The sequence below is a fragment of the Nomascus leucogenys genome, chromosome 16 (assembly GCF_006542625.1).
Source record: "Nomascus leucogenys isolate Asia chromosome 16, Asia_NLE_v1, whole genome shotgun sequence".
Taxonomy (NCBI): Eukaryota; Metazoa; Chordata; class Mammalia; order Primates; family Hylobatidae; genus Nomascus; species Nomascus leucogenys.
The window spans coordinates 58,952,796-58,971,817 of NC_044396.1; positions in this window are offsets into that span (position 1 = coordinate 58,952,796).

The window sequence follows — 19,022 nt, forward strand, 5'->3', positions numbered from 1 at the left end:
AAATTGGGAGTACATCATGATGTTTATTAACAAACTTATTTGACATTTGTAAATTTCTGTATTTGAGATTTCCTATATTTGAGATTCATCATTTTTTAAAATCTCAAACATGTCCAGAATGTTACCTCCTCATGTAAATTTAGGCAAGCTATTTTCAAACAAAACAACAAAAACACCCAAAGTCTTGTTTTTATTTTCTAGCTTTCACTGACACCTGGTGGCCTCTCATGTTATGTGAGGAAAGAAAGCCATTCTAGGTTGTGCTTTGGGCTGGCCAGCAGCTTGGTGTCTTCTGACTGTGTCACGTATTTGGATCTCAGAGAATCTTTAATTTATCCCTCAAATTGTACAGCTCATCTAGAGCCCTTTGACATGACCACCTAGCTTGCGCATTGTATTTCTAGTGATAAGTTTCATTTCTTTGCTAAGGGTCCTTAATATTAGAATTTTTGTTTTTGCTAAGATTGAATTTATTTTCTAGTTTCTATAGCTATTTACCTATTTTTTTTCCTCTAATATTTCTTATCGTTTTCCCTTTAATAGATTCTCACTCCTGCTATTTGGGAGTAAATTGGAGACAAATAGATTTGTCTGGTATTCTAGACTCTGCCTTCTGAACAATAGATTTTGCATGTATTTAGGGAGAGGAAGAGTTAGAGCTAAGGGATTCAAGTGTTCACTCTAATTCCATGTTCTTTTGCCCACAAAGTTATAAAAACGTGTCCTGAAAAGTACAATTGAGCCAACGTAGAAATGGCCTTCTAAACCTGTTGGCATCCGGGGGTACCAAGGAATCACCTCTCTTCTGCTCTGGGTACTAACAAGTACAAAACAGATCCAGATAAATCAAATAAAATTTAATTATTAGTTTTATTATGGCTCCCTGATTGGCAATTAATGCAATATTAGAGGCTTCCTACTACCTCCATCCAAATGGCCTTGAACTGGCTCTGGAGAAGGTTGGGTCTGCAAAACATAGAGTGACCTGATTCTACTAACTACTTGGAGGATCTTGGGCTGCTGTACTGCCAGGTAGCAGTGCAAGGGGAAGAGAAATATTCCCATATGAGTTTGCTCTAGTCTCAAGACTATAGTAGTCTTAGAATAATAATCCTATAACATATGCAGGCCACAATGAAAACTCATTCATGGTGAATATGTATCCCATAATACTTTTTGTCTTAATCCAAAGACTACATATGAAGTTCACAATTGTCCCTTTGTGTGTGATTCCATTCCATTGGTATTGAATATTTGACACATAGGGTGGAAATATCAGACAGACAAAAAGCTATCTGCCTTAATGACTTTAGGTGGAAAATGTCAGATTGACTTTAGTTTGCAAAGTGAGGGGGCGAGTGATAAAAATTTATTAATGATTATGTAGAATTCCTACATGCAAATAGGATGGACCTAATAGGCATTGAAAAAAGTTCTATATTTGGAAATTTAATTAGAATCTGTATAAAATGGGAGAAAAGTACCTACCAGTTTTCCATGGAAGCCCACATTCAGAACTAAAATTACTGCCGTTCTATAGTAAGATGAAATTAAGTTTACTGAGTGCCTACCATATACTAGAAATTAGAACTTATATTACTAAGATTTAATGGAGCTCATTATATTCTGGTGGTCAGACAAAAAAGACTGGGCATCTTAGAGGAAAGGCTGAGGATGGGGTGGGAGATTTGGCTTAAGAATACAAAATGATACACTTTTTAGAGTTAGAAAGAAGTTTGGAAATTAAGCTCAGTTTCTAATGTTCAAATGAGGAAACCAAAACCATAAAAAGTGATGGGATTTTCTCACAGTCATTTGAGGTCATGAATAGCAAAGGAGGACCAAAACCAGGCCTATTTCCAGACAGTGTGCTTCTCGTGTTTCCAGATGACCTTTGTCATTTATTGCTTGCATCCATGCCCATAACGAATACATATATAAAATATGCACCCAGCACCACGCTTGATGTTTGCTATGCAAGTTCCTCGGTCAAAATCCCTGATACTTGGTGTAAAATTGTTATTTTTATCTTTTCATGGGAAACAAATAGGATTAACTGTACCCATCGTTTAGTGTTTTTAATAAGTCTCTGTAAGATAAATTCTGCATATTGCACAGGGGAGTGAACATACTGATCTTATAAAATCTATGAGAGAAAACTCTATTTGTCCAGAGATTGCCTGCTTTTTTTTTTTTTTTTTTTCCTGAGACAGAGTCTTGCTCTGTCGCCCAGGCTGGAATGCAGTGGCGCCATCACGGCTCACTGCAAACTCCACCTTCCGGGTTCACACCATTCTCCTTCCTCAGCCTCCCCAGTAGCTGGGACTACAGGCGCCCTCCACCACACCCAGCTCATTTTTTTTGTATTTTTAGTAGAGATGGCGTTTCACCATGTAAGCCAGGATGGTCTCGATCTCCTGACCTTGTGATCCACCCGCCTCAGCCTCCCAAAGTGCTGGGATTACAGGTGTGAGCCACTGTGCCCGGCCCAGAGATTGCCTGCTCTTTAATGTTTCTAGAAGATGTTAGAGACTTGCCCCTTCACAACTCAAAAATAAGTGAAAGTTGTGATTAGATAGAACAGTTTGAGGCTCAGGAGATAATAAAAGAGAATATAGCACTTCCTCAGCTTTTGATGCCATCAACTTGGTCAAGGCCATAAAATTTGGCTGTGGAATGTGTGCCTGGCCTAGGGTGGGGATGACACCCTCATGCTCAGAGCAGGGGCAAAGCTAGTATTATCGAAGTACTGCTTGGCGCAGCATTTTGTCAGCCATAAAGAGACACTAAAGCCCATTTGGCTAGTCTCTCTAATTTTCCTACATTTCTATCTCATTGTGATTAAAAAATGCAAAGTAAGGTCCTGCCTAGAATGGAGAGGTGACTTTAATTTTGTAAAGCTTCTAAAATGTTTTGCATGGAATTTTGGCAGACACTAAAACAGCACTGGGGAGATACATTTGAAAGATACCTTGTTCTTGCGATAACCCAGTGTCTGTTTTTCTGTTGGACTATGATAGTACCTTGAAAGCAGAAACCATATCTTATTCGTCTTTGTATTCCAGCACCCAGCACATCAGTAGGTACACAACAAGATAAGTGAGTAAAAGTCGGAGCTCTCTGGAGGAGAAGAGGGAGATGAGTCTAGAAGCATAGAATGAATGACTCTAAGCAACTCAAGGAGGGTCTTGAATACACATTGGCTAACGTGGTTGATTTTTAAAACAAAAGAAGTATTATTTAGTTGGATATTTGAATCTGAAATTATAACATTACTTAAAGTCTACTAAAGGCCTGCAAATGGGGAACTATGGTAATGCGGCCTCCGTGTGAAATTTACGAACTCATCTAACTTAGAGTAGCGCTTAGACTATTGAGAACAGTAGAGACTTACCAGTGATCTTACCAAAGTCTCTCAGCATCAGGTGCTCCTGTGCGCTTAGGGCCAGGGTTGGATCATGGAGAATTCCTGCCTGCATTCTTGGAGTGCCCAAAGTACCAGCTGCTTGTGGCTTTCATTAAAGATAGATCTATATGCCTTACATGCCAGACTTGCAGGCGGCAGAGTTGACTTTCTGCCCTGTAATATTAACAGCTCTGGCTTTTGTGCTTACATACAAAGGATCATCCCACAGCTGGGAGGAGGTTTCAGGGCTGCCTGGGAGCAGAGGAAACATTTTTGCTAATTTTTTTTTTTCCTTTTAACATAGCCTAGGCCTTTAATCCACTAATTGTTTATGGCGGCATTAGTCTTCATACTTTTTTACAAAATGTATTCTTTGAGAGGTATTAAAACTCTGTCAGAGATGGTCACCAGTCTGGCTACTTCTTTTGGCTTACAATTGGAAGAAAGATTTAGCGAAAATTATACACTAGGAGAGGACATTTTAGCCCTGGCTTCCTGAAAAGGGTAGGGGATAATTTAATTATGTTTACTAATGAAACTCTCAGTAAAAGTGTGATAGCTGCTTAGATACCCTGCCAGGACTCCATTCAAAAGAGTATTACAGAAACTTTAGAACGCCAGATCCATTTACCCTGCTGCTTAAAATTCTTTCATGGTTCTTTATAGTCTTTGGGTAATACGCAAACTCATATGATGTTCAGGCCTCTTCCAATTTGGTCCCAAATTTCCTTTCTAGTGTCTTTATGCAACTCCTCCTCCCATCAGCTTGTTCCCCATCCCTCCAACACCTGATACAACTTCACACCTCTCTAGGGCCCTCTACTATGTTCCCAGAAGGAACTCCAGATTTAAAAAATTGTGGTAAAGCATATTCAACATAAAATGTACTATTTTAACCATTTAAAGTGTAAAATATAGTGCATTAAGTATATTCATAATGTGATACAGCCATCACCACTATCTAGTTCCAGAACTTTTTCACCACTGCTAATGGAAGCTCATACCCAGTAAGTATCCACCCCCATTTTCTCCTCCACACACCAGCCCTTTCTGTCTCTATGAATTGGCCTATTATGGATGTTTCATATAAATGGAATAATACAAGATATGGCCTTATGCAAGTGGCTTCTTTTACTTACCATAATGCTTTCAAGATTTGTCCATGTTGTAGCATGTAGCAGTGCTTCATTCCTTTTATATCACTGAAGACTATTCCATTGTATATATATACCACATTTTGTTTACCCATTTGTTTACCCATTCCATTGTATGTATATACCACATTTTGTTTACCCATTATGGACATTTTGGATATTTCCACCTTTTGACTATTGTGAATAGCTGCTATGAACATCTATATACAAGTTTCTCAACATCTGTTTTCAATTTATATATATATGTGAATTTAAATATGTAATTAGAATACATATAGAAGTCTCAACAAGATAACATTCAATTTATATAAACATATCCTGTATATAATTATATATATGAAATTACTGAATCCATCTATAATTTGTATGTATACTTGTATATAAATCCATATATATATACACACACACATGCAATTGGGTTTTGTTTGTATTTTTGTTGTTAAATTGTAAAAGTTCATTATGTGTTCTTGATACTAGACCCTCATCTGACGTATGATTTGCCGATATCTTCTCCCAGTCTGTGGGTTGACTTTTCACTCTCTTGATAGTGTTCTTTGATAAACAAAAGTTTCAAATTGTGCTGAAGTACAGTTCGTCTTTTGAAGTAGCAGTTAAAATACAATTTTTCTTTTGTTGCTTTTTGGTGTCATATTTAAGAAATCATTACTAAATTCTGTGTCAGGAAGATTTTACTCTGTTTACTTCTAAGAGTTGTATAGTTTTAGTTCTTATATTTAGGCCTTTAGTTCATTTTCAGTTTATCTTATATATGGTGTAAGGTAAGGGACCAAGTTCATTCTTGTGGCTATTCCGTTTACTGAGCAACATTTGTTGAAGAGACAACCTGATATGGTTTGGCTCTGTGTCCCCTCCCAAATCTCACCCTGATTGTAATAGTCCTCACATGTCAAGGGCAGGACCAAGTGGAGATAATTGAATCAAGGGGGTGGTGGTTTTCCCCATGCTCTTCTCATGATAGTGAGAATGTCTGAGGGTAGGACAAGATGGACGTCCCAGCTCAAGCAGAGGGAACAAATTTGTCCTACTTGACTTTTTGTTCCATTCGGGCCCTCAGTGAATTGGATCATGCCCACTCACATTGGTGAGAACAATTTTCTTTATTCAGTCTACTGCCCAAATGCTAATCCCTTCCAGAAACACCCTCACAGACACACCCACAAATACTGTTTTACCAGCTATCTGGGCATCCTTTAGCCCTGCCAAGTTGATATATAAAATTACATAAGTAAGGCCATAATTTAGACTGTATCTTCTTCTGAAATAGCTTCCTTTATGAGGTAAAACTCTGAAGTTCCTTCTTCTCAGCACACACTTGAATTCTCTTATTCTTACTTAACTTGATATTAGCTTCTGGCATTATTTATGACATCTTTGCTGCTCCCAATTCTTCTAAAAACAATTGACTTTTAATACAGTTTCAATGTCATAAGAAAGTTGCAAAAATAGTACAAACAACTTTCTTCTCCATATTCACATTCAGCACTTATTAACACTCTGCCCTCTTTGCTTTCTCATTCTTTTTTTTTGTGATTTATTTAAAATTAAGTTGCAAAGCACCCCTTAACCCCTTAAACATTTCTGGGTGCAGTTCCTAAGAATAAGGACTTACATAACTACAGTAAAATGATCCAAATCAGGATACTAAATATTAAATATCTCTTATCTAACTCATATATTCAAATTTCTAGTTGTCCCAATAATGTCTTTTTCTTCCCAGCCTGGTATCATGATTTGTTTTTAGTTTCCCCATATCTTTAGTCTCCTTTAGCCTGGGACATTTCCTCAGTCTTTTTTGTCTTTTTTGAGCTTTAAATATTTTAAGAGGACAGGCAATTAATTTCTAGAATGTCCTTCAATTTGGGTTTATCTACGGCTTCCTCATGCTTAGATTCATTTATGTATTTTCAGCAGGGAAACTATAGTAATAATGTTATGTTTTTCTCAGTATATCATATCAGAAGGCATGTGATAAAGTGTTGCCTACTATTGGTGATATTAACTTTGATTTCTATATTAAGGTGTCCACCAGCTTGGTCCACTGTAAAGTTACTATATTTTCCTTTGTCAGATACTCAGAGGTTATGTAAATACCCTGTTCCTCATCAAACACTCCACTGGTGATTTTGACCTAAATCAGTTCTTGCAGGGTGGTAGCAAAATGATAATTTTCTCTTAACTCTGTCATTGCTTTTACATTTATTAGTTGTCATTCAACTCTAAGATAAAGCTATTTTTTCTCCTGCATATACTACTTATTCATTTATGTATTTATATTAGTGTTGGTTTATGGATTTTTGCTTTATTCAATGGATTATTATCTATTCTCATTAATTATTTTGCTGCTCCAATTTCCCAAGAAATATAGCCATTGAGAGCATCTTTATGCTAATTCTTGCAGCCTTTTCATATGCTCCCATTATTCTTTGAGCAATTCATTACTTTCTGGAAAAAGATATTCCAGGTTTATGATGTACTTTTGGTGCTCCATGATTTCCAAGATTCCCTGGTTCCTTATTGTGAGGAATGCTATTTTGTAATCGAAATGTATACACGAGGTGAGGTCATTGCTCCTGGGGTGTCAATGCTACTGTCTTTTCAGCAGAAAGAGCTGTGTGTGTCTGTGTGTGTGTGTTGTGTGTAACTATATTTATTTACATTCTATCTATTATCTATGTCAAACACCATAGTTCATAATAATGCTTTCCATGCCAGTCTATACTTTTTCATTTCCATATTTGTAGCTTTTTCTCTAACAGAGATGTCTGGTTCCCATGATTATCAATATATTAACCATTTGTTCAATCCTGAAATATATATAAAATAGTTTCAGAATTGCGAATTCATATCACCATGATAAACTATTAATTAGAATTCAGTATTTGTTTGCATTTGTTTTCATCTTTAGACTGAGGGAGGATTTTGAATTCTATTTGGGGCAATTAAATTTGAGGTGCCTATTACATATTAGAATAGAGATACAGAGCAGTCTTTCTGGGTCTCAGAGTAGATGTCAATAACAGAGCTAAAGATTTGAAAATCTTCAGCTTATAAATGATATTTAAAGTACTTAAAGCAAGAACATTGACAGGGCTCATTAGGGAAAGTGAGGATAGACAAGTGTTGGCTGAGGAAGGCCAGGTGCGGTGGCTCACGCCTGTAATCCCAGCACTTTGGGAGGCCAAGGCGGGCAAATCACGAGGTCAGGAGATCGAGACCATCCTGGCTAACATGGTGAAAACCCCGTCTCTATTAAAAATACAAAAAATTAGCCAGGCCTGGTGGCGGGCACCTGTAGTCCCAGCTACTTGGGAGGCTGAGGCAGGAGAATGGCATGAACCCGGGAGGCGGAGCTTGCAGTGAGCTGAGATTGTGCCACTGCACTGCAGCCTGGGCAACAGAGGGAGACTCTGTCTTAAAAAAATAAAAAACAAACAAAAAAAAGAGAGTTGGTTGAGGAAGAAGAGCCAGCAAAGCCAGCAAAAGAGACTGAGAAAGATGGATCCATGAATAGGAGTCATATTCCCAGAGTGTAATATCCTGGAGAACAACTGCAGACAATATTTCAAGGGGAAAATAATCAGCTATGCCAAATACTGCTGAATGGTTTTAGTAGATGAGCTGGGAGAATTGACCTTCAGATTGTCCATTGGTGATCTCAAGTGATGTTTCCATAGAGTTATTAGGATAACTTGTTTGGAATGAATTAAAGCATAGCCAGCGGCTTTCTAAGAATGGGAAGTGATGAAATGGAGACTGTGAGTACAGACGAAATCTTGAGAAATTTTGCTGTAAATAGGAAGAGAGAAAAGGGTTGGTAGATGATATGGTTTGGCTGTGTCCCCACCCAAATCTCACCTTAAATTGTAATAGTCCCCATGTGTCAAGGATGGGGCCAGGTGGAGATAATTCAGCCATGGGGGTGGGTTCCTTCATACTGTTCTCGTAGTAGTGAATAAGTCTGATGAGATCTGATGGTTTTGTAAATGACAGTTCCCCCGCACAAGCTCTCTTGCCAGCTGCCATGTAAGACTATGCCTTTGCTTCTCCTTTACCTTCTGCCATGATTGTGAGGCCTCCCCAGCCACGTGGAACTGTGAGTCCATTAAACTCTTTCCTTTATAAATTACCCAGTCTTGTGTATATCTTTATTAGCAGCATTAGAGCAGATTAATATAGTAGATGTGGGGTCTTCTGAAAGATGGCAGATATTGGGGCTGGGCGCAATGGCTCATGCCTATAATTTGGGAGCCGAGCACTTCAGGAGGCCGAGGTGGGCGGATCACCTGAGGTCAAGACCAGCCTGACCAACATGGAGAAACCCCGTCTCTATTTAAAAAAAATACAAAACTAGCTGGGCTTGATGGTGCATGCCTGTAATCCCAGCTACTCGGGGGACTGAGGCAGGAGAATCATTTGAACCCAGGAGGCGGAGGTTGTGGTGAGCCAAGATTGTGCCATTGCACTCCAGCCTGGGAAACAAGAGCAAAACTCTGTCTCAAGAAAACAAAAACAAACAAACAAAAAACAAAAGAAAGATGGCAGATATTACAGCACCTAAGTATGTTGATAGAAAAGACCCCCCAAGACAGTAAAAGGGGGCATAGGAGAGAAAGGGGTCTATTCAGAAGCAAAATCTTTGAAGGGTAGGTAATGTAAGGATCCATTGTACCAGTGGAGTGGTTGGCCTTGGATAGGAGCTGGAAATTCATCTGTGACAAGTAAAGGGAACTAAGCATTCTGAAGTGGGTGTTTCTGCTGCTGAGTCACCATACAATGGCATATTAAATTCATTATTCTGTACTCCTGTAAGTTACCATTCAGTATGAATTTCCTGTTATGTCTATCTCTCCTCAAATACCTTATCCTCAATTTACTAGTTCCTGGCTTTATATCATATTCCTGCCTCCTTCTGAAAATGTGTTAAAAAGTAAGGATCATAAGAATGTATTTTCGTTGTTTTTTAAATTTATTTTTATTTTTTATTTAAGCCTCCAGTGGCAATAAATATATTTTGTTAATCTCCTACTTCCTTTTTCCAGCTGAGAGTTTTGTTCCCAGCTGTTCTCACTCTTGGGTAGTTCTAGGCTGTTGACAACTAGAGATGGCAGTCTCCTTAGAATAAAGACTCAGAGATTCTTGGGCTCCATTCCTGAGGTCCTGTTTTGTTTTGCCTGTCATCTCATCACCCACCCCATCCACTAAGAAAGAGTTGACAAAGACAGACCAATTTAAAATAAAGGACCTCAAAATCTTAACTTCATGTGTAAAACTAAGGGTACATTCTACCAGATGTAAAGAGCTATCTGTGGAAATAAAACGAGTTAGATAATAGTGGGGATGTGGTGCCCTGACTCAACAGACTCAACACCCCCTACCCTCCACTGCCATAGGATTTGAGGACTGGAGAGAGAATGGACTCGCCTACTGCCTATTTAAGATCTTGAACAGTAGCAGCCATACCTTTTCTCCCCATACCACTGAGCTCAGTATGGGAGGAGAGAGCTAAAAATGCAAATGTAACATATTTGAGAATCAGAAGATCGGGGACTGCCCTGTCCTCATCTCCCATCTGACTTTCTCACTGTTCTGGAGAACTGGAGGAGTCTCAAAGAATATGCAAGAGGAAGTGTTCCTAGGCCTGCCACCAGGTGGCCATGAATAGAAGTGGGAGAGAGTGTGATATATAGTTTATCTCAGGTATCATCAGAAAACTTGGTTAGAATTCTGGTAGATCCCAAAACCCAGGGAAGAGGGAGGAAGCGGAGTCAGTTACACTAAGGTTACTATTCGGGAGAAACATGCCTCATTTGTGCCCTGGGAAGAAATGGGACAAAAATTCAGCAGCTGATACTAGCACCTCCCTGGTACTGGACTACAGAGTCAATCCAGGAACAGGATAAAGGAGAAATCCCAAAAATTTGGAAGAGAATTTTGAGCCTGGGCCTGAACTGTTTGAGTATTTGAGCTGAACTGAGAACTGATCAAGAATTGGCTAATTTTCCACCATCAGCAGAAAAGGGGGCTATGGAGTTAGTCACCTTCCAGTATAGAGAAGAAGGCTACATTTTTGCACAGCCAAACATGCACTTAAAATGCATGCAGATTCCAACAGATTTAGAATAACTTCAGCCTTTATTAAATTTAAAATTCTAAGTAAGTTTGTAAAGATGAGACCTGATCTCCATTTCTATATTGTTGGATTTTGTAAAATATAAAAACTTTCTAGAAAATCACTAAATCTATATAAATGATTTACTTTACATGAAGTCTAGTGGAATACTGAATTCTTAAATAATCAAATATCCTGTTCAGTTATTTTTTAGTAAATTTCTGAATGTGGATAAATTTGTGTTTTGGTAATGTTTACGTTATATTGTCTAAGTCAGGAGCTGGAAAACCTTGGTTTGTGGGCAAAATTGGTTCTGGTACCTGTTTTTGCAAATAACAAAGTTTTGCAAATGAAGTTTTATTGGAACACAGCAACTCCCATTTGTTTTACATTGTCTGTGGCTCCTGTTGCAACAGAGGCCGTATGGCTCACAAATCCTAAAATAATTATCTGACCCTTTACAAAAAGCTTGCCAACCCATAGACTAAGGCTTGGTCAAAGCAAAATATATGTGTGGTGCTATCTTTTGAAATACTAAGTAGCGCCTATGTTATTTCTCTTAGAACAATATAAAGTCTTCACTAGGGCATGGTGTTTTCCAAACATAATTCTTAAAACATTGCAAAAAAAAAAAAGAATCTTTAAAGATCCTTTCCCCACAAAATGGAGGGGATATTCAAGTAGAATATTAATCCTAGGACTCAAGATGACATTTATAGGTGTATAAATGCAATGTTCTTAAGCTTGTCATAAAGATTTAAGTACTTGCAAGAGGAGCTGGAATAGAATATGACATTTTGTGAGAAAAGAGTTCCGTGAGGAACCCTCCTGCGTCACTTTCACTTTTCATTCCATACTCTGCCACTCTTACTTTGCAGCATGGCTCTCACACTGACCTTCAGAACTAGTTTTCACAGAGAGTATTAGAGTTAAATGAAGTGAAATTACGATGTACTGTTTGGTAAAACATCATCAATGCCTTCCTCTTAAATGACTCCACATTACCTTATGAAGATCAAGTCCATGCTGCAAATCCTAAACCTTAAGGCCTGATATTATGTTGATTTCCTTTTATTATATAATCTTGTAATTATAAAAGCTATCTCCTATTCTAGTTGGATCAATTTCTTCTTGTCTCCTTTATACACAATTCTGATTTCCCTTTTCAAACTTTAGGGTATAACATACATAAGTCAAAATGCTCTTTTAAGAAATTGGGCTGAGCGTCAGAAGTTGGTCTCCAGGCATAAGATCTGAAAGTCATCATATCTGAGTTTGAACAAGATTGGAATAATTATCAATGTTTCTAAAATAGAAATCCATATTCATTTTAGAAAAAGGCATGTTTGAAATAAACGAAATGGGGAAAAACAGAACTTATCCATAATGCCTCCCCACCTCCCACAGAGTTACTGATTTTTACAGTTTTTGCATATAGATCCTTTCAGAAATGTCTCTATGGACACAAATTTAGAAAACCACAAAACTTGGATGATGCCATTTGTGTTATGTAATATTATAATAAATATCTTTCTATATTGGTAGATAACAACTAGCAACTTTGGTTGCATGTTGTATACCTGCCACAAAATTTGTTTAGAGTATTACTTCATTTGACCTTTAGTTGTTTCAAGGTTTTTTTTTCGTTTTGTTTTTGTTTTGAGATGGAGTCTTGCTCTGTCACCCAGGCTGGAGTGCAGTGGCGCAATCTCGGCTCACTGCAAGCTCCGCCTCCCTGGTTCATGCGATTCTCCTGCCTCAGCCTCCCGAGTAGTTGGGACTACAGGCGCCCGCCACTGTGCCCGGCTAATTTTTTGTATTTTTAGTAGAGACGGGGTTTCACCGTGTTAGCCAGGATGGTCTCAATCTCCTGACCTCGTGATCCACCCACCTCGGCCTCTCAAAGTGCTGGGATTACAGGCGTGAGCCACCGTGCCCGGCCGTTTCCAGGTTTTCATTATTATTCATGTTGCTGTGAAAAAACATACGTGCCTAAGTACTTGATCAAATACTTCTTTAGGCTAAATTTTGAGGGGCAGAATTACAAGATCAAAAGTTCCGAATAAGCCGGGCGCGGTGGCTCACTCTTGTAATCCCAGCACTTTGGGAGGCTGAGGCGGGCGGATCACGAGGTCAGGAGATCGAGACCACGGTGAAACCCCGTCTCTACTAAAAAATACAAAAAATTAGCCGGGCGTGGTGGCGGGCACCTGTAGTCCCAGCTACTCGGAGAGGCTGAGGCAGGAGAATGGCGTGAACCCGGGAGGCGGAGCTTGCAGTGAGCCGAGATTGCGCCACTGCACTCCAGCCTGGGCGACAGAGCGAGACTCCGTCTCAAAAAAAAAAAAACAAACAAAAGTTCCGAATAACGTTGAGACTTTCAGTACACCTATTGCCAAATTGCCCTCTAAAATGGTCGTACTGTTTCATGTTCTCTCTTGAAGCTTATGAGAATGCCTTTTTCCCCGACACCATCATCATTACGAGAAGTTTGTCTAATCCAATGGCTTTCCAAATTATCTTGAATATAACGCAACCATAAGAAAAGACAAGTTTTATATTGTAATTTAGAACACACGCACATTGTTATACACATAATAAATGTATGCACATATATTTAATACAAAGATCTCACAAAACAATACTCTTACTCTGTGAAATACATTTAAATACATTTATCCCATTTTGTTAAAAATGCTGGTTGAGACCTAAGTTGATTTTATGAATTTAAGATGGAAAAAATGGTAAAATTTTGGAGTAACCGACATATAATTGAAAAAGCATCTCAGCCAGAGCAAAAGTCTGTAACATGATGAAATTTACACAGATATCGTAAGGCTCCCTAATTGGGATGAAGACCTCCACCACCACCTGTGATTGTGCTTTCCATCCATATGATGCTTGTCCCACCCTTGCTAAGAACCTTTTGAACTTTCTGAAATATTGCTCAATGCTTATAGCAGTTGATTCTCCATCAGATGTGCTTTATTCTCTTCAGTACACTCCCTGCCTTTTTCTTCTTTCCATGTATATTGATGATGATCCTGGCAGCAACCTAACATTCCTCAATTTTCTCACTTTTTTTTTTTTTTTTTTTTTTTTGAGATGGAGTCTTGCTCTGTCCCCCAGGCTGGAGTGCAGTGGCGCAATCTCGGCTCACTGCAAGCCCCGCCTCCCGGGTTCACGCCATTCTCCTGCCTCAGCCTCTCTGAGTAGCTGGGACTACAGGTGCCCGCCACCACGCCCGGCTAATTTTTTGTTTTTTGTATTTTTAGTAGAGACGGGGTTTCACCGTGTTCTCGATCTCCTGACCTCATGATCCGCCTGACTCGGCCTCCCAAAGTGCTGGGATTACAAGCGTGAGCCACCGCGCCCAGCCAATTTTCTCACTTTTAAGCAGTCATCTTCAAATTTACTTCAGTGACTCTTCTTTGTACTTATCACTATCAGGAAGCATTTTTGTCATTAATATCAGATTAACATTCTGCCTCTGACCATAGTCATTTATTCCTTCACCTTCCACCTGCCCTATGTGCACTAATAACCTTCATAAAATCTTCTCAGCTTGACTCCCTCTCTCCTTAGAATACTTGAAGACACTTCTCAAATCCTAAATCAAGTGGACTTGTGTCTAGTCTATCATATGTGCTTGGGTATTTCAGAATTACCCAAGTTATCCCTTCCCCCCCACTACCATTTCCATGGGACCTTCTGGGAAATTGACTACACTAAATCACTTTGCCAGAGTCACCAAAACATGATCTTTCTGGCCCTCAGAAAGCAGTATACACCACCTCCAGAATTCAGGAAGACTTCCCATACAGTTAAGCCAGTGCTTTTCAAACTGTGAGCTGGAGGCCTATGAGTTGAATAGAGACATTTATGGATTCTCTTAGGGGAAGGAGAGAGAAAAAAAGATTGAGGGTGTGTGTGTAGTGCTGGGGGTGATGGTGGGAGTCCAGAACTCTGCAGCCCCTTCAGTGAAGCCACCATACTTTTAGTATTTTTTATACAGTATGCTTCCACATAAAGTCTTCTTTTTAACCCTCCATAAGTAACTTTCATAGAATTTCCAATTCTAAAAGGTAATGTGAAAATATATTACCAAAAATTATTAAATACTTTCAAAAATTCAGCAAGCAGTATATAAAAGACAGCAGGTCCCATTAGGACATTTATATTGCTCTATTAGCTCTCACATGGGTGAGTGACTGAGTGATTGGAACAATCTCTAAATGGTCCAAGGGAATGTACGCTGGTAGTCTTGATGGCATCATAATAGTTTTCAATTTTATATGAGCAAAGAATCGAGCAATGCAGATGTTCCCTTTTGTGGTTTCTGTCATTTCCTATGACATAAAGTGAATAGAGTGGAATTGGCTTTAAACTTGTACTTGGTCCTTTATTACATGCGATTTGTCTGCAGAGTTGATACATATCCACTGTACCCTCTCCAAACAGTCCGTTCCAATTTTGTATCACCTCGTCCCACCTGAATTGTGGAACTGAGCTATGACAGCCTACAGAGCCCACATCAAGCCCCTACACATACAATTCTACCCCTAATGGCTTCTCAGAAGCTGGGTTATGTGGGAGTTATGATTGTAGGTCTGAACACAGGATGCCTGGGTTCAGATCCCAACACTGCAAGTTCCTAGAAGTGGGTCATGGGACAAGTTGGAAGATTTCTCTGTGCTTTGGTTTATTCATCTATAAAAGGGTGCTGATAATTATAGAACTTGACACAGAGACGTACGATGAGGATTATGCATACATAAAGCACATATAAAAGTGCCTGGTACACAGTGACTTCTCAAGAAAAGTTAATTTTATTATTCCTAAATAACTTTAATTCCAATCTAATATTGAGGTTTTCTTATAAGAAAAGGCTGCCAGCCTGTATTGCCCTTTCAAAGTAGAAAAAGTGTGAAAAAATACATATATGCTCAGTACACACACACATTCAGACACTTAGATATTACGTGGAAATATGTATTTTTGATTTTTTTTTTTTTTTTTTTTGAGACAGAGTCTTGCTCTGTCACCCAGGCTGCAGTGCAGTGGCTCAATCTCCGCTCATGGCAAGCTCTGCCTCCCAGGTTCTCGCCATTCTCCTGCCTCAGCCTCCCGAGTAGCTGGGACTACAGGCGCCCGCCACCACGCCCAGCTAATTTTTTGTATTTTTAGTAGAGACAGGGTTTCACCATGTTAGCCAGGATGGTCTCGATCTCCTGACCTCGTGATCCGCCCACCTCAGCCTCCCAAAGTGCTGGGATTACAGGCGTGAGCCACCGCGCCCGGCCTGATTCATTTCTTAATGCATGTGAATCTATGATGAGAATAAAATGGGTCAATTTGGTGTGCTGTCTAGCTTTATACATCATCATATCCCTTCCACAGAGATATTTTGAGTTTGACATATTCTAAGTACTTCATTTTAACAAGAAAAATCCTCTTTTGATGAAATAAATGGCTTTTTATACACACTGATTTCCTCTGCCTTGTCACCACTTTCCCACATCCTCTACTGTCATTGCAAATAGCTTTTTAATGGTGTCTACCAAAAAGTCCTTTCACATTTAGAAATATAAAAAGCACAGCAACATGTTGAGCTGGAGGGAAAAATTGATATCATCTAGTCCAAGCAGCCCCATGTGCTAGAACTTTCACTTCCTCCTAGAAATGAGAGGTGTCAGTGCCAGGTAATTCTCCTGTTAATAACCCAGGGAACTGGTGAAATCATTGTGATAGAAATCTAAATAAAATGTTGGTTCTGATTCTTGCTTGGTAGATGCTCAGTGATGTCTGTTGAGTAGATTGGGTACTAATAAGACCACTTCCACATCATCAGGGATCCATGGACTGCGGCGTGCCCTCTGTGATTACACTACTCTGTCTTTTCTGGAGCCAGAGGTGATACACTGCCATATTCGTTTAGGGTTTTCAACAACCTTATTTCTATGACTGGATATTTCTGTTCCTATTTATTTAGGATAAATGCTAAATTTTATCATAAATAATAAGATTTATCTTGGTAATTTTTTTTTTTTTTGGAGACGGAGTCTCGCTCTGTCACCAGGCTGGATTGCAGTGGCGCGATCTCAGCTCACAGCAACCTCCGCCTCCCAGGTTCAAGCGATTCTCCTGCCTCAGCCTTCCAAGTAGCTGGGACTACAGATGCTCGCCACCACGCCCAGCTTATTTTTTTATTTTTAGTAGAGATGGGGTTTCACCATGTTGGCCAGGATGGTCTCAATTTCTTGACCTCGTGATCCGCCTGCCTCGGCCTCCCAGAGTGCTGGGATTACAAGCGTGAGCCACCACGCCCGGCCGGTAATTTTTTTTTTTTTTTTTTTTTTTCTGAGATGGAGTCTCGCTCTGTCGCCCAGGCTGGAGTGCAGTGGCGCGATCTCGGCTCACTGCAAGCTCCGTCTCCGGGTTCACGCCATTTTCCTGCCTCAGCCTCCTGAGTAGTTGGGACTACAGGCGCCTGCCACCACGCCCGGCTAAATTTTTTTTTTTTTTGTATTTTTAGTAGAGACGGGGTTTCACCGTGTTAGCCAGGATGGTGTCTTATCTCTTGACCTCCTGAGCCGCCCACCTCGGCCTCCCATAGAGCTGGGATTACAGGCATGAGCCACCGCGCCTGGTGGAAGAGGTTTTAAAGACCCGTGTTGTATTCAGCAAGATCAGAAAACCTTTTAGGCTGAGTACTACTTCAGGCTCAGACTCATCACTAAAAGTAATTGTTCTTTGTTTTTCTTTTGTTTGCTTGCATTATCAGGTGACGCTATCCCACTGCACCCACCCGAAACCCAAGTAGCTGTGGCTGTGGTTAACATTGTGTACTTACTGAGTAGCAGGGATGTAACTGCTTTTAATAGTTTTCTCTCTGTTATGCATACTGGTTATATACAGAGGAACTGAAGATACGAGAGAGGACATGTCTTAGTTTGTTCAGACCTCTATAACAAAATACCATAAACTGACTGGCTTATAAATGGAAATGTATTGCTCATAGTTCTGGAGGCTGGAAAGTCCTAAGATCAAAGTGTAAACAGATTAGTATTTGGTGAGAACCCACTCCCTGGTTTATAGATAGCCATCCTGTCACTGTGTCCTCACATGGCGTAAGTGGCGAGTCTGGAGTCTCTTTTATAAACGCACTAATGCCAGTTATAAGGGCCCCACCTCCTAAGACCATCAAATTGAATGTTAGGTTTCAACATGTAAATTTTATGTATACATAAACAGTCTACAGCAGGGGACTAAAAGATTGGAGAGAGAAAGAAAGGAAGAGACAGTGGTATACAGCTTTGGTTTTAGTTGGGATTATTTTGGTTAAAAGGAGAAGAAACCGATTTAAATTTCAGCAAAAAATTTCACTATAAGGTTATTGGGTATATCGTGGAATCAAAGAACAGGAATGCCCTGAGCCTCTGGAAATTCCTTTTAGGGATTCAGGTACCTGAACCCCTATCAAGGCGCTTTCTTGCTTTTCTTTCTACTCCTTACGATGTTTGGGTTTACGTTTTCCTCTTACTATACACCAGAGCGTTTTTTGATCTTCTGTCTACATGGTGGGACACGGCCACAACTCCCAGGGTTTGTGTATAACAACACGGGCTTAGACTATCTCAGTTCTCTTGATTTAGGTTCAGATTTTCAAAAGGGAGGAAACTCATTAGCCGGTGGACAGGTCACATTGTAACCCGACAGCTCTTACAACAATCACACATTGTGGAAGGACATTGGGCAAACCATCACAAGATGATCCCTTAGCATATTGTAGTCAAAATTCTTTTCCTCAAACTAGTTTTGATTTAACCTCTGCAAATTTCTGGTTTTTATCACCGCCTCAGTCCCAAAATTTAACCAGTTGAAAGAACAAATATTTAAATATATTATAGCTCTACTTCATTCAGATTTCGAACAGTATTTTCACATTACAGAATTTGATGAGTGACTCTGTTTATCCATGCTATTGTTTTATTCATTTTCCTCTTCCCTTTCCAGCCTTGCCTTTATAAATCTACACATTCCAAACTGTCAGCACCCTTTCTCCTCTGATCTTTTTGGTTGCCCTTTTCTGAGCATTTTCCACTTTATGAACTTTGAGTTTGTGACATGAGAAATGATTTCTCATAAAATAGTTGTGTTATTTATTATAAAATTCAAGGTGGCCAGTCAGTTCAATTTTTAAATGTATACATTTTACCTGTATCATATCCCATGTTCCCTGGTACAGAAGTATACTTCATTACAGACTGTGATGTGTTCAAGAAAATTGTATGGTTCAATTTTTGAAAAGAGACAAGAGGAGGCAAAATTA